General features: G+C 34.0%; 1 protein-coding gene across 11 annotated transcripts in view; it reads left to right on the top strand.

The window, feature by feature from the left end:
* The window catches only part of NBEA (neurobeachin), a 696,015-nt gene that overhangs the window by 290,192 nt on the left and 389,488 nt on the right, over positions 1-16,335 (top strand). The window lies entirely within an intron of this gene.

Here is a 16,335-nt window from a genome sequence, read left to right as displayed (position 1 = left end):
TGTGTGTATTCACATTTTAAATTCAAGAATTACACAAATACAGAGTATAAAAGCTCAGTGAAACAGTGAAAACACTCATGTTCCCATCACCCAAGTCAAGAAATAATGTTCCAAGTACCCCAGAAGCCCCCACCTTGTGTTCCTTTTCCTGTCAGTTATCTTGCTCCTCTTCAGATTCATAACCCTGACTTTTAATACAAGGGTAGCTTTATCTTTTTTGAATTTTATGTAAATGAAATTGCACAGTATGTGTTTTTTGTCTGTAGCGTCTTTTGTCCAGCCTTGTTTATGAGATTCATCCATGTTGCATGTAGTAATAGTTTATTTTTATTCCATTTTTATTCCTTTGTAGGTGGATACTAGAATTTATTAAACTATTTTACTGATGATGGGCATTTGGAATTTTCTAGGTTTAGACTATTACAGATAATGCTGCTTTTTACACAGTGATGCTGCTTGTACATTACTCTTGGGTGTGCCACACATTTATTTGCCTGCATATCTGATGGGTAAATAACATGGAGTAGAATTGCTGATCCATTTGATTGTGCATGTTCAGTTTTATTAGATAATGCCAAATAGTTTTCCAAAGTGGTTATGAAAGTTTAGTAACTCAGCAGCAACATATGAGAGTTCCTGTTTCTTCATATCTTTAATGGTACTTAGTACTGCCACTCATATTTTAGCCCTTTTGGTGAAAGTATTTCACTGTATTTATAGTTTGCATTTTCCTTGTGATTAATGGGGTTGAGCAACTTCTTACATATTTATTAGTCTTTTGGTTTTATTCTTTTGTATTTGCCTGTTGAAATCTCTTTCCCATTTTTAAAAATTGAGTTGTTTTTCTTCTTATTAGTAATTTTTAAGGTTCTTTATGCATTTGAAAATGGTCCTTTTGAAGATTTTATGTTTTATATATATCTTGTCCCATCCTGTGACTTTTCTATTCATTTATATGAATCTGTTTGGGTCCACAGAAGTTGTAATTTTACTGAAACTCAATTTGTCAAGTCTTTTTTAGTGCTTTTTTGATTGTAGATGAAATTTTTGCCTACATTTTCCCCACCTTATCTCCTGGCCACTTTATTGTCTTTTATATTTATATGTACAGTCCATCAGAATTGAGTTCTGTGAATTTAATGAGGTAGGAGTAATATGGATGTCAGGATGAGCCAGCATCATTTATTTGAAAAACTCTTCCTTCCTTCCATCTCTGCCACTTTGTCACAAATCAAGTGCCCCCAAATGCTGGATTCTGATTTGCCACTCAGTTCTGCCTCATTTGCCTGTCTGTGTTTCCTTGTGCCATACTGTCATAATTAGCTTTAGGTTTAATAAAGATCAGTATCTGGTTGAATAAGATCTTTCTACCTTGTCCTTTTCTTTTTCAAATAAGTCTGAGGTATTCTTGGTACTTAGCATTTCTATTTAAAATTTAGAATCAGTTTGTCAGTATCCATATTAAAAAAATCTTGATGGAGTTTGGACTATGAATGGAATTCATACATCTATTGCAACTAAAGATCTATATTACATTTATAGATCTCCTTCAATATTGAAATTTTCAAGCTATGAGCATCATATATTCCTTCCATTTCTTTGTTTTTTAAAAAAAATTTTCCTAATAACAATATTTAGTTTTCCAGGTAGAAATTTACATGTTCCTATTTCATTTATTCTTAGGATTGTTTTAATATTTTGTATTTGTATCCTTTTTTTCTAGTTAGTTTTCAAATCAGTATTATTGAGACCATTTATTTATATTGTTTCAACTCAATAAAAATACTCATTTTGAGTGTACATTTTAATGTGTTTTGTTCCATTTATATACCTATATAACCACCCATCACCCCAGAAAGTTCACTTTTGCTCCCTATGTAATTCATTATCTTTACCTCAGGCAAACACTTATGTACTTTTTAATACTGTAACTTAAATTTGACTTTTCTAGGGTTTCATATAGATGGAGTCATACAGAATATACTTTTTTTTTGTTTCTGTCTTCTTTCACTCAGTTTCTGAGTTTCTGAGATTCATCCATATCTTTTTGTTTTCTGTGGACATTTAATATTCCATGGACATTTGAGTATAAGTCTTGGACATACATTCTTGGGTAAATAACTTAGAGTAAAATTCCTGGTTATATAGTAAGTATATGCTTTTCCTAGTAAGAAACTGCTATTTTGCACAGTGGTTGTATTATGTTATATTCTTGTCAACAATGTGTAAAAGTACCATTTTGTTCTCCATTCTTGTCAACACTGGTATTGTTAATCTTTTTAATTTAAGACTGTATAATGGCTGGGTAAGAATATCTCATTTGGTTTTATTTTCCATTTTCCTGATGATTAATGGTGATAAGGTTTTTTTTTTATGTGCTTATGGGTTATTGAAATCTTTTTTTTTGATTGATTGATTGATCTTTATTTATTTATGTATTTACTACAGAACCAGTTTTTAAATTGTTAATCATTTACCTACATACCACTGTCTATCCTCCTTCTTTCCATCTCTTCCCTTTTTTCCTTCCTCTCTCTCCCTTTCTTTCATTTTTTTATTTTTTCTTTTATTTTCTCTGTCTTCTAATATTTCTTTTTTTTATTATTATGTTATGTTAATCACCATACATCATTAGTTTTTGTTGTAGTGTTCCATGATTCATTGTTTGCGTATAACACCCAGTGCTCCATGCAGAACGTGCCCTCTTTAATACCCATCACCAGGCTAACCCACCCCCCCACCTCCCTCCCCTCTGGAACCCTCAGTTTGTTTCGCAGAGTCCATAGTCTCTCATGGTTTGTCTCCCCCTCTGATTCCCCCCCTTCGTTCTTCCCTTCCTGCTATCTTCTTCTTCTTTTTTTTTTTTTAACATATAATGTATTATTTGTTTCAGAGGTACAGGTCTGTGATTCAACAGTCTTACACAATTTACAGCGCTCACCATAGCACATACCCTCCCCGGTGTCTATCACCCAGCCACCCCATCCCTCCCACCCCCCACCACTTTGCTCTTTAAAAAAAATTGGCTTGTTTTTCTTATTGAGTTGTAAGAGTTCTTTATATATTCTGAATATATATCCTCTGTCAGACTGCATAATTTTTCTGTTCCCTTTTATATTTTTATTTTGTTAGAAGTGTTAAGAACAGCAACTTTCTGATTTTGATAAAGTCCATTGTTTCAAAAAGTCTTTTCTGTTATGGTTTGTGCCTTTGTATCCTAAGAAATCTTTACCTACCCCAAAGTCATGAAGATATTCTTACATTTTCTTCTAAGATTGTAGTTTTTAGCTTTTATGATTAGGCCTGTGATCCATTTTCACTTAATTTTTACGCATATGGTTGGAAAAAAGTTGGGGTTTGTTTTTATTCATTTTTATATCAGTTTTTCAGCATAATTGAATTACCTTAGCACATTGGTTTAAAATCGGTTGACCACCTATGTGTGGATCTATTTCTGGACTTTATACTGTTCCATGATCTATATGGCTATTCTTATGCCAATACCCTACTGTTTTCATTACTGGAGCTTTTTTTTTTTTTTTTTTTAAACAGATTCCTAACCTGCTGTGGGTGCCTGTCACCTTGCCTTATTTTCTTCCTTTTTTTTTTTTTTTAAAGATTTTATTTATTTATTTGACAGAGAGAGACACAGCGAGAGAGGGAACACAAGCAGGGGGAGTGGGAGAGGGAGAAGCAGGCCTCCCATGGAGCAGGGAGCCCGATGCGGGGCTCGATCCCAGGACCCCGGGATCATGACCCGAGCCGAAGGCAGATGCCCAACGACTGAGCCACCCAGGTGCCCCATTACTGGAGCTTTATAGTAAATCTTCAAAGCAGGTGGTACAAGTTTTCTAACTCTGTACCTTTCTACAGCTGCTTTGATTGTCCTAGGTTATTTGCATTTTCATATATTATTTTAGAATTTGCTTGCACTTGACAGTTTCTAAAAAAAAAAGATGCTGCAATTTTAATTAGGATCGTGTTGAATCTTTAATTAAATTAAGGAGAATTGATGTTGAGTCTTCCAATCTACGTACATTGAGTCTTCCAATCTATGTACATTCCAATCTATGTACAATATTGAGTCTTCCAATCTATGTACATTGTCTATATCCATTCATTGAGATCTTTAATTTCTCTCAACAACGTACTGTAGTTTTCATTGTAAAGGTCTTATGCTTACTTTTGTCATTTTTAGTGTTTTTTTCATGTCTTTGATGATATTCTAATTAGATTTTTTACTTTAAATTTCCAATTTTGAATTAGAAGCCAAACAAAAAAGAGTCAATACTGTATGTCTCCATTTATACAAATGCAAATAAATTTATCTTAACACAGAGTAAATTGATGATTGCCTGTGTCAGTTATACCTCAGTAGTGCTAAAAAAATGAAAGATATTAATTGGGTGTTTATTGTGTATAGAAAGAGAGTTTATTTTTGTATATTTGACTTTATGTCCTGCAGCTTTGCTTAATCCACTTAATTTTAGTAGACTGTGGTAGTTTAGAACTTTTCTCAACTCAATAATTATAATACTATTTGTAGAATCCTTATTATTTGCAATGTGTAAGATAGTGTCATTTGTAGTTTTAGTGATTTTTATCCTTAAGTGTTTGAGAATTCACCAGTGGAGCCACATCTAAATGGAATTTTCTTTATGGGAGGGTTTTAAATTACAAATTAAGGTTCTTTAATGGATAAATGACTATTCAGATTTTCATTTTGGGGAGGTTTGGGGGGGTTTTTTGCATCAGTTTTGGTCATTTGTGACTTCTAGGAATTTAGCCATCTTATCTAAATGGTTGGATTAATTGCCATAAGGTTTTTATATTTTATTATTTTAAAATATTTGTAGGGTTCCTGAGTGGCTCAGTTGGTTAAGCATCTACCTTCAGCTCAGGTTTTGATCCTGGGCTCCTGGGATGGAGCCCCACATTGGACTTCCTGCTCAGTGGGAAGTCTGCTTCTCTCTCTCCTTCTGTCTCTCCCTCAGCTCATGTTCTCTTTCTCTTGCTCACTCTCTCTCAAACAAGTATTTTTTAAAATAAAATATTTTTAGGATTGCTAATGATGTTCTGTCTTTCATTCAAGATTTTGTTAATTTATGTCTTTTTCTCATTTTATCATTATTAAAATAGCTACTGATTTTTCGATATTAGATTTTTTCCAGAAATTAGCTATTAGCTTCCTTTATTTTTTTTTCTGTTTTCGATTACACTGAATTCTTTTATTAACTCCTTTTCATTATTTGAGGCTTACTTGCTTTTCTCTTTCTAGATTCTTAGGATGGAAACTTAGATTAAGAGTGTATAAGGTATGGCCCATGGGCTAAATTGCTTGCCACCAGTTTATATTAAAAATAAACTTTTGTTGGTATATAGTCACATCGTTTGTTTATAATTCGCTTATGATTGCTTTCACATTACAGTGGCAGAGTTAAGTTGTTGTAACCTCTGTATAGTATTGCCTAAAAACTTAAAATATTTACTATCTTACCCTTTAGAGAAAACATTTGCTGAACCCTTGCTTAGATCATTGATTTTAGATCTTCTTTTCTAATATGAGCTTTTAAAGCCACAACTTTTCCTTAAAGGAGTGTTTTACCTGTATCTAACAAATTTCATTATAATGTTTTAATTTTCATTCAATATTTTTTCTACATTTCCCTATAATTTCTTTTTTGACTCATAGGTTTTTCAGAGGTACATTTTGAAATTGACCTTTTCTCAGTTAAACATAATGCTGTGAGATCCGTCCAACTTGTTCAATAGGTTCTTCCATTTGTATTTCTTAGTAGTGTTCCATGGTATGAATATATGACAGTTCATTCAACCATTCACCCATTAAAGGACATTTAGTTTTTTTCCCAGTTTTTGGCTTTTATGAGAAAGAGCTGCAGTGAACATTTTTGTTGTAATCATAAGTTTTCATTTCTCTGGAACAAGTGCTCAAGAGTGAGATTACTGAGCTTTATGGTAAGTACCTCATTAGTTTTATTTAAAAAAAAAAAACAACTTCTCCCAGCAATGTATACATAGTCCAGTTTCTCTTCATTTTTACCAACATTTGGTATTGTCTTTTTTTTTTTTTTAATCATTCTGGTAGGTAGGTACTGATATTTCATTGTGGTCCTAATTTGTGATGTTCTAATGGATGATTCTGAACATCTTTTTCTGTGCTTTTTGAATCGGTATTGAAAGGCTTCTTCATTGAAATACCTGTTCATGTTTTTTGCCCATTTCATAATTGGATTGCTTTCTTAATTTTAAGCCTTGAGAGTTCATCATATTTTCTAAATACTAGTCCTTTTTCAGAAATATGGTTTGCAGTGGTTTTCTTGCACACTGTGGCTTCTTGTTTCATCCTTTTAATAGGGTCTTTGGCAGAGGAAAACTGCATTTTTGTTGTAGTCTACCTTACCATGCTGTCATGTCTAAGAATTCTTACCCCGTCTAAGTCCTAAATATTTTCTCATATGTTTTCCATAGAGTTCCGTGGCTTCATAAACAGTTTCACTTTTAAGTCTGTGACCCATATTGAACTAATTTTTGTATAAGGTGTGAGTGAGATATATATTGAGGTTTACATTTTTGAGTATGATTGTTCAGTTGCTCAAGCACTATTTATTCAAAAAGCTATTCCTCCTTATGAGGCATGGTTTTAAGGTATTTTAAAGCAAGTCTAGAGTGGCCTTTATTCCTGGGCTAATTTTGTCACACCAAGAAAGTGTGCTGGGATTTCTCCTGAATGCTCAGTGTAGTTAGTGAGGTCTTTCCATTCTGGCTGGAAGGAACACACACTTCTCAGTCCTGTGTGAACTATAGGAAATGTTTGTGTTATAGCTCCTTCATAATTGCTCTTTCCTCAGAATTTGTTCTAATTCTAACCTTGGGAGCTTTCAGGTGTCACATACATAGATTGTTATTCAGGAAAAGACTCTGATTATTGGAATTATTTCTCTTTATAACTCTTTCCTCTTGGGGATTCTGTCCTCCAAATTCTATTCACCTTGGCCTGCCTGAACTACGGTTTTAGTCTTGTCAACTCAGAACGGTTGCTGGATTCTGTCTTTGCCCTAATAAGGAAAATACGCAAGAAACCTGAATGATGGTGGGAATCATTTCATTTTTTTTTTCTTTCCTTGGGGTTTATGGTCTTGTGCTACTTGTGTTGTCTGAAAATAGTTGTTCTCTGTATTTTGTATAATTTTCTAGTTAATAATGTGGGAGGTAATTCTAAACCATCTTATTCCTTCAAGGTGAAAAATTGAATTTGACATTTTTATGCTGTAAATTATTTCTTTTATAAATTTCATTTTTTAATTGTTTGAAGGCATATATAATCCATTTTGGTATATTGAACTAATATCTTAAAACTTTTAACTACTTATTATTCCTCATTATTTATCTATGATTCTTTCTAAATAAATATGTATATACACAGTCATTTCATCTTAGAATATTGACAGTTTTATCCCCTGTTGTAATCTTTACACCTTTTTATTTCTTTTCCTTGTCTTATAGTACCACCTAGTACCTCCAATGCAATTTTCTATAAAAGTGGTTAGAAAAAGCGTTCTTTTCTTCATCTCAGATGGAAAGCTTTGAACATCATTAATTATGATGCCTCCTATCTTACCATAGATACTTTTATCAAATATAAGACATCTCTTGTGTTCATAATTAACCAAGAGTTGCTGTGATTATGTGTCTTGAATTTTATTGTATTTTTTTATTTAATTTTTTGCATACTCCTTTTTCTGCTAAATGTGGTCTATGACATTGATTTATTTTTTAAATGCTAAACAAATCTTGAATTCCTGGAAGAAATCAACTTGGTTTTTAATTGTAAAAGCAGTTTTTTCTCTGGAAAGTTTATGTAAGATTATTGTTTTTTTGTTTGTTTTTTTTTCTAAAATATTTCACAAGCAAAGACATCTGATCCTGGATCTCCTCTTTTGGGAAAGTTTTTAAATTAAAATTTCAATTTAATAGGTGCAGGTCTCCCCAGATTTTCTATTTTGTCTTGTGTCAATTTTGGAAGGTTCTGTTGGCATAAAGTAGTTCATACTATTCCCTTATTCTTTTAACATTCCTGTAATCTGTAAGAAATTCCCTCCTTTTTGTTCCTTAATATTCATTATTTGCATCTGCTTTCTTTTTGGCTGTTTTCCTTCCTTCCTTCCTAGTCTTGGTAGTGATTAATCAATTTTATTCATATTCCTAACGAAACATTCACTAGAGAGAAGTAACAAGAAACTGTGAGGTTGAGGGTTATACATTATTATTACTATTTTATCCTTAATGCAGTGGTTCTGAAACACCCACCTGCAACAGAGTCACATGGAAGGCTTGTTAAAGCATAGATTGCTGGGTCCCACCCCCAGAGTTTTGATTCAGTGTATCTCTGGACTGTGAGAAGTCCCAAGATCTGTGGTCAGCAAGCTGGAAATTCAGGAAAGCCAATGTATATATCCAGTCCAAATCTAAAGGCCTGAGAACCAGAAAAGCTGATGGTATACGTTCCAGTCTGAAAGCTGGCATGCTCAAGACCCAAGAAGAGCCAATGTTTTTGTCTGAGTCCGAAGGCTAGAAAAGATCAGTGTTCCTGCTCCCAACTGTCAGGCAGGAGGAGCTTCCTCTTACTCAGCCTTTTGTTCTACTCATGTCTTCCGTTGAATGGATGAGGCTTATCCGTATTAGGGAGGTCTAGCTGCTTTAGTTAGTCTTCCCATTCAAAATGTGAATCTCAACCAGAAACACCCTAACAGACACACCCAGAGAAGTATTTGACCAAATATCTGTGGACTCTGTGGTCCAGTTAAGTTGATGCGTAAAATTAACCATTACACTAAGTGGTCTTGATGCTGCTGGTCCTAAGAAAACACTCTGAGAAACAGTGTTTTAAATAATCATCCTTCAGATTGCAACATTAATTCTTAGTTTATGTAAGTCCTCTTCCTGGACAATGCATGGAAGTTAGTATAGTTTAACTTCATTTACCCCCAATTTTGCAAACATACTTGAACACATGTATACATGTTTGTGTGCATGTAAATTTTAAACCCCACACAGAATATAATTACCATTTTGTTCGTCAACGTCTATTTAGATTTACCCAAATGTTTATTTTTTGTTGCTCATCATTTCTTTTTGAAAGTCTGATTTCCATCTGGTATTGTTTTCCTTCTTCTTTTTTTTTTTTTTAAAGATTTTATTTATTTATTGTGTGTGAAAGAGAGAGAAAACAAGCAGGGGGAGTGGCAGGCAGAGGGAGAAGCAGGCTCCCTGCTGAACAAGGAGCCCAATGCAGGACTCAATCCCAGGACCTTGGGATCGTGAACTGAGCTGAAGGCAGATGCTTAACCAACCGAGCCACCCAGGCATCCCCATCTTCCTTCTTCTTGAAGAACACCTTTTAGTATTTCATTTAGTGTAGGCCTCCCACTTATGAATTCTCTTAGTTCTTATTTGACTAAAACTCTTTGATATTCACCTTCATTTTTTTTTAAGGATATTTTTAGCCAGTATAAATTTTAGGTTGGCATTTGTTTTCTTTTAGTGCATAGAAGATATTCAGCTGTTTGTGGCTTTTGTTTCTTTCTGTGCTTTCTTTACTTTTTTTTGCCTTTAAAAAAAATAACTTCCAGTCTTATTGCTATTTCTGTGTTCCTCCCCTGTCTTCCCTACCATTGCTATCTGCTTTTAAGATTGTCTGTATCTTTGGTGTTTAACAGTTGTACTATGATGTACTCAGGCTCTGTGGTTTTTCTTTGTATTTATGTAGTGTGGGCTTTGTAGAGCTTCTCAAATATGAAATTCAATGACTTTTATTAGTGGCTAGAAAATTCTTAGCCATTACTTCTTCAAATGTTCCTTCTGACTCATTCTATTCTTTTCTTAGGACTTGAATTATACATATATCATATACATACCATATATATTTCTTTATTATCTCTTTATGCATATTCTCTCTGTGTGTGTCTCTCTCTCTGTCTCTGTCTCACTCTCTAATTCTGAGTATTTTTTAAATCTTAGTCCACTTTACTGATTCTCTCTTCAGTTGTTTCCAATCTTCTATATTCTTAATTTCAATTTTTTGGTAAGTACTAGAATTTCCATTTGATTTTTTTAGTTTTTCTCTCCCAATTGTCCATCTCATCTATAATTTTCAAGAATATATGAGAAATAGGTACTCTAAAGTCTTTGTTTCATTATTTGGCTTCTGGACTATCTATATGATTTTGTGTTTCTCTTGGTATTTGATAATATATTTTTCTCTACTTTAATGTCTTTTGTTTTTATTCTAGTGTGAAGAACCTAGTATATGAAAGCGTATAAAGGTACAAAATGGTGGATTTTCCCAGAAAAAAAAATTACATTTGCCTCTGGTAGGCACAAACAATTGTAGATGACATAATGTAGTCAAGGTTATAGGGCTAGTCTTTTTCTAGTTTACCATCCTCTAGGGTGTAATTCTTCAGGGTCCCAACTTGAATCATATGAGTTTTTCTAAGCTCTCCCTGCCTTTGGTGGATCCTGAACTTTAGTTTTTCCCCATAAGTTTGTTAAAATTATGTTCAACTGCTGACTCATTGAACTGCTTCTTTTAAACCATGTCCATACGAAAAAATGGCCCAAATGCCAAAATCACCTCTTTTAGGATTTCTTTTTAGGGATCATGGTCAAATAATTGGTCCCTATCTTAACACTTCATTGCCCTTAAAGAGGTATTTTTGTTTTGGCTTGGTTTTTGTCTAGTTTTGGTCTCAGCAGGAAGATCAGCTGATTACTAACAGTGGAAATCCAAATTATGTCTCTAGAGCTAGTTTGTTTATTATCCTATATTAAATTGAGTATAAACATTGAAATGCCTTAGTTTTTCTTTTTAATCACTACTTTCAACTAGATTATATCATATCCATTTATTTTGTCCCTTAATTACATCATGGAGAAATTTGATTTTCTTGTAATCTTCAAGTTATAAAAAAAAATTAGTCAAGTATAATGTAAATTCTAATATGTCCTCCAATAAAAACCTCTTCAGTTCCTTTCTCTGGCTCTCTTTTTTTTTTTTAATTTTTTTTTATTGTTATATTAATCCCCATCTGGCTCTCTTCATATTAGGGTTTTAATGACAATTCTCTTTCCTACCTTTTCTTTAAACTTACCTATAATTTTATATATATTTTTTAAAGACTTTATTTATTTATTTGACAGAGAGAGAAAGAGAGCACAAGTAGGCAGAGAGGCAGGCAGAGGCAGAGGGAGAAGCAGGCTCCTCTCTGAGCAGAGAGCCCGACGTGGGGCTCAATCCCAGGACCCTGGGATCATAACCTGAGCCAAAGGCATATGCTTAACCGACTGAGCCACCCAGGTGCCCCTATAATTTTATTTTTAAAGCAGGGTTTTCTTAGTGTGTCGGTGGACCCAGCTTTTATTTTTTTTAATCAATTTGACAATGTGTACTTTAATTGATGTTTCTATAGAATTTACATTTAATGTTATTATTGATATGGTTGCATTAATATTATCAGCTTGCCACTTGTTTTCTAAAAACTGTTATTTTTCATCTTTTACTTTCTTTTTCTTCCTATGCCTTCTGTTGGATTGAAAGAGTATTTTTTGTATCATTTCATTTTCTCTCCAATATTGGCTTATTGTTTATTTATCTTTAAAACATTTTCAGAATTGCCCTAGAGTTTACAATATAAATCTTTAAATTATTATAGTCTTTAATAGTGTTATACTGTTTCATGTGTAGTATAAGATTCTTATAATGGTTTACTCTTAATTACTCTTTCTCATCCTTTGTATTAATGTTGTCATGTTTTACTTCCATGTGTCTTTTTAAGAAACAGCACATCACTATTTTTTGCTCTGTAATGTCCAGTATCTTTAGAGCAATTAAGACTAAATGAATATTATATTTACTCTCAATTGTCATTTCCAGCACTCTTAATTTGTCTGTATAGATATAAGTTTATGTCAGATATTACTTTCCTTATACTTGAAGAGCGTCTTCTAAAAGTTCATGTAGTGCAAGTCAAATATATGAATTCTCTTAGTTTTTGTTTCTTTGGAAAAGTTACTTACCTTCATTTTTGAAAGATTTTGGGTTTTGTTTTTTTTTTTTGGCGAAGTATAGCATTGTGGGCTGATATTTTTTTAAATGGATTTGAAATAGCCACTGTCTTCTGGCCTGCCTACTTTCTAGTGAGAATGTCATTCTTACCTTGTTCCTCTTTGTGTAATTAATCTTTATTCTCCAATAGCCTTCTTCAAATTTTCTCTTTATATTTAGGTTTCAGTAGTTTATTATGTCAAATATTGGTTATTAATTAATTTTTGTTCTACTTGTTTTCTGAGCTTCTTACAACCATGGTTTGAGGAACTTTATCATTTTTGGAAAATTCTTACTCATTATCTCTTAACATACTTCTTCCCCATTTTCTCTCTGTCCTTCTATTAGTTTTTTATTGCTACCATAATAAATTGCCACAAATTTAGCAGCTTAAAACAATACTAATTTATTACGTCATAGTTCTATAGGTTAAAAGTCCAACAGGTCACACTGGGCTAAAATCCCAGTGTTTGCAGGGCTGCATTCCTTATTGGGGGTTTGGAAGTAAACCAGGTTCATTCAGATTGTTGGCAGAATTCAGTGCCAGGCAGCTATAGAATGATGGTTCTGTTTATTTGCTGGTTGTCATTCCGGGACTGCCCTCAGCTCCTAGAGGCCTTTTTCTAGTCCTTGCATATGACCCCTACATTCAGGACCAGTGACAATGTATCATATTCTCCTCACACTTGGGACTTCTTTGGCTTCCCCTTCTGTGATAATAGCTTTTATGCCTTTCTCTTCTGCTATATCTCTCTGACTCCACTGAGAGAGTTTTCTGCTTTTTAGGGCTCATGTGATTACACCGGGCCCACCTACATAATCCAGGATAATCTCCCTGTGTTAGTGTTCAAAATGTGAATTTCACTTTTAGAGTCCCTTTTGCCATATCACATAGCCTACTCACAAATTCCAGGGATTATGCTTTAGGGACCTTTGGGCAACAATTATTTGACATACCACATTTCTACTTCTGGGATTTTAATGACATTTATGTAAGACTATTTGATACTCTTCCATAGTTCTTAAGTGCACTTGCAAACACACTCTTTTCTCTCTCTCCCTCTCTGTCATTATATACATATTCTTTTATTCTTTTTTTGTTCCAACATGCCTGTTTTTATTGACCTAACTTCAAATTCATTTATTCTTCCTTAACTTTATTGAGTCTATTGATAAGCCTATTGAAGGCATTATTATCTCTTTTACTATATTTTTTATTTCTAGCATTGTTTCTTTTTTACAGTTTTTTACTTTGTGCTAAAATTCCCCATCTGTTTATGCATGTGGACTTATCTTTTTAACTATTAATTAACTCTTAATATGTTAATCATAGTTATTTTAAATTCTTTGATAGTTCTAAAACATGGTTTATCTGTGATTCTCATTCTATCAGTTTGTGATTCTGACTTTGTCAGTTTATCTTCTTTGTATGTCTTACACGTTTTGTTTGAAAGCTGGTCATTATATAGAGGATAGTAATAACTGAAATTCATGGTATTTATTCTGGAAATGGGCTTGCCTCTTATGCTGGGCCTTTAATGTTGTAGGTTAAGTCATTCTACCCAGGAGTTGAGCTAGGTTTGTGTTTTCTTGTTTTAGTTACTCTCAGTGCACCACATGCCTTAAATTCTTCTACTTGTACCTTGTCTTTATCTAGGGGTTGGTTTGTCAGATGTTTAACTCAGTGTTCCCTATTCTACCCTGATTTTTAGGATTTCCTTTAATCAAACATTTTAATGAGGTTCTCTGCACTGTGCCGCCTTTTACAATAGTAGTCTGCTGTTATTTGCTATTGGGTACTTGCAAGCCCAGTGTTCGGTGGACATGGAGTTGTTTCCTATTGTTTTGATTCAAACTTGGTTTTAGGCAGGTATTGCCCTCAGTCTTGGAAGTCATATTTTCCACTGATCCTGCCCATTTCCAAGTGGTTGGAGAATCTCTGATTATTAGGACTCAGGATGTTTTCTGCCCTCCCTCAGAATAGAGATTTTTCTGTTCCCTTTCTCCAGCTGCAAAAGACTCTCTCTGGTACCCTGGAAGTGACAGGGTTTGCTGTCCTTTTCTAAGATGTAGAAGGCCTTTGTTCCATAGAGGTTATGGTGAAGAAGGAGCAGGCAGGGCTTTGTGTCTTTTCTGCAACAGTCACTGTTCCCCTCCCTTAGCCTGCAGCAGTGAAGGAAGTTTCTCAGTTCTCCATGCTGCCCCCAGTCTCTCTCATGAGTAATGGTGAGGTTTGTGGAGAAGAGCCTGCAAATTACTGCAAACTCCCCTTGTGCTTGCAGCTCTGAAGATTTTATTCTCTCACATTAGCTTACACTTGGACTTGAGCAATTTATTAAAAGCATTAGCTGATTTCTTCTTACCAGTTTATGTGGTACCCATTGTTTCTTCCTCCTCCGTTCTGCCCCAGTGAAGCAAGTTCTTCATTCCTATCTTGTCTCCTTGTCTCTTCATTCCTTCTTGTCTGTCTTTCTTCAGATTTCAAGGCTAGTTGGTTGCCCTGCAACCTCAGCTCTCTGATGGGTCCTAGCAGCGTTATAATTCTGTAGATTATCTGTCTTCTTCTTGTGATTAGTGTAGGGGTGACCATTTCTAGCTTTCTGCATCTTAAATGGAAGTTCTCTATTTTTTTTTTTTTGAAGTCTGAATTCCTAACTCATGATTTTTCAATTTGTATTTTCAAAAAATATCATGTGAACCAAGTACTATACTAAAAACACTCATCAACAGACTACAACCCCAGGAAATATATTCTCAGAACACTGTATACAGGCAGTTTATTGGAGAATGTTCTCAATCACATCACCTATAAGGAAGTGAGATAGAAAGATTGGTCCAAGGAAAAGTGATGCAATTGTAAGGGAAGCTGTAGGCCATTCTGTGGGAAAACTCTAAAACTGGAAAGGCCCTGACGTATCCTCAACTGAATCAAGGGAACTGGGCCTTTCTATCTCTTCCTTCACTGGTGTTTGAATGCAGAGTGTTCCTGGTAAGGTGACTTAACTTCTGGCAAGACAGGTCCCTTCTTGGGGAGGGATTTAACTGTGAACCACTACCCAGCAGTCCTCCTAAGATCTCGTGAGAACCAAGGGTCTCTATCCTAAAGGGGGATCTCGGTACACCACCATACCTACCATGTTAAAATAGTTTTTATCACATATTACATTTGTTATTTACTAGGAAAAGTTTTATTATTTCAACTTTTATATCACCTGTTTGAAATACAATTAGCCTTACTCTTTATATCACTAAGTCTGTTATTCTGTCTCAGTTAAATGACATATATCCTTATATCCTGACTTTATAGTTAATTTTTATATTTTATTTGACTAGTTGACTAGAAAGGAGGAATTTTTCCATTTCAGTTTGTTTGTTTTCTTTCTGTCTAAAACACATCTAATTAACAATTTCCCAACATACACTTCATAAAAAGCTTTTATACTTATCTAAAGACATTCCAGCATTACATTTCCTAAAACTTGAAAAGTGTGTATTTGGAATTTAGTTTACCATATAGAGTAAACTTCTTACATGCAAAAGAATTCTATTTAGGTTTCATTTCTTAGTCTGTTGTAAGTTCATCTATTTTCTTCACCTGTATTCATGCACTTGAAAATATATGTGATTCTTTTAAAAAAGAACAAAGAGAAAATGTCAGTTTTTTATTTAAAAGATCATGAGGAAGTTAGGTAAGCAAGAATTTTTTTCAGCTTCATGTTTTGATTAGTGTAACCGTAAAAAGTTATAGTTGAGAAAAACTGTTCAACAGTATGTCATAGGATTCCAGAATCTCAGATTCAGGATGCATTTACTCATCAGCTATCTAATCTGTTAAATTATATTTCAGGGATGCCTGGGTGGCTCAGTTGGTTGAGTGTGCGACTCTTGACTCTTGATTTCAGCTCAGGTTATGATCTCAGGTCATGAGATCGAGCCCCTGTTCGGGCTCCACGCTAAGCATGGAGACTGCTTAAGATTCTCTCTCCCTCTCGCTCTGCCTCTCCCCTCTGCTCGTGCTTGTCTCTCTTAAATATATATATATATTTCACATTAGAAACTTAGTGAAAGCTAAACAAAATATTTTAAGTCACTGTTTGTCATTTCCTAGTCATAGTATGTAGCCAAATAAGAATTTAACTTTACAATTTATAGTTTTGCTGTCATTAATATTCTCCTAATCTTTTCTTTTTATCTAAGTTTACTTAAGCAAA

Source organism: Phoca vitulina, unplaced genomic scaffold (genome assembly GCF_004348235.1).
Source record: "Phoca vitulina isolate PV1807 unplaced genomic scaffold, GSC_HSeal_1.0 scaffold5, whole genome shotgun sequence".
NCBI lineage: Eukaryota > Metazoa > Chordata > Mammalia > Carnivora > Phocidae > Phoca > Phoca vitulina.
Note: the sequence above shows the minus strand (reverse complement) of the source record. Positions and strands in the feature narration are given on the sequence as shown.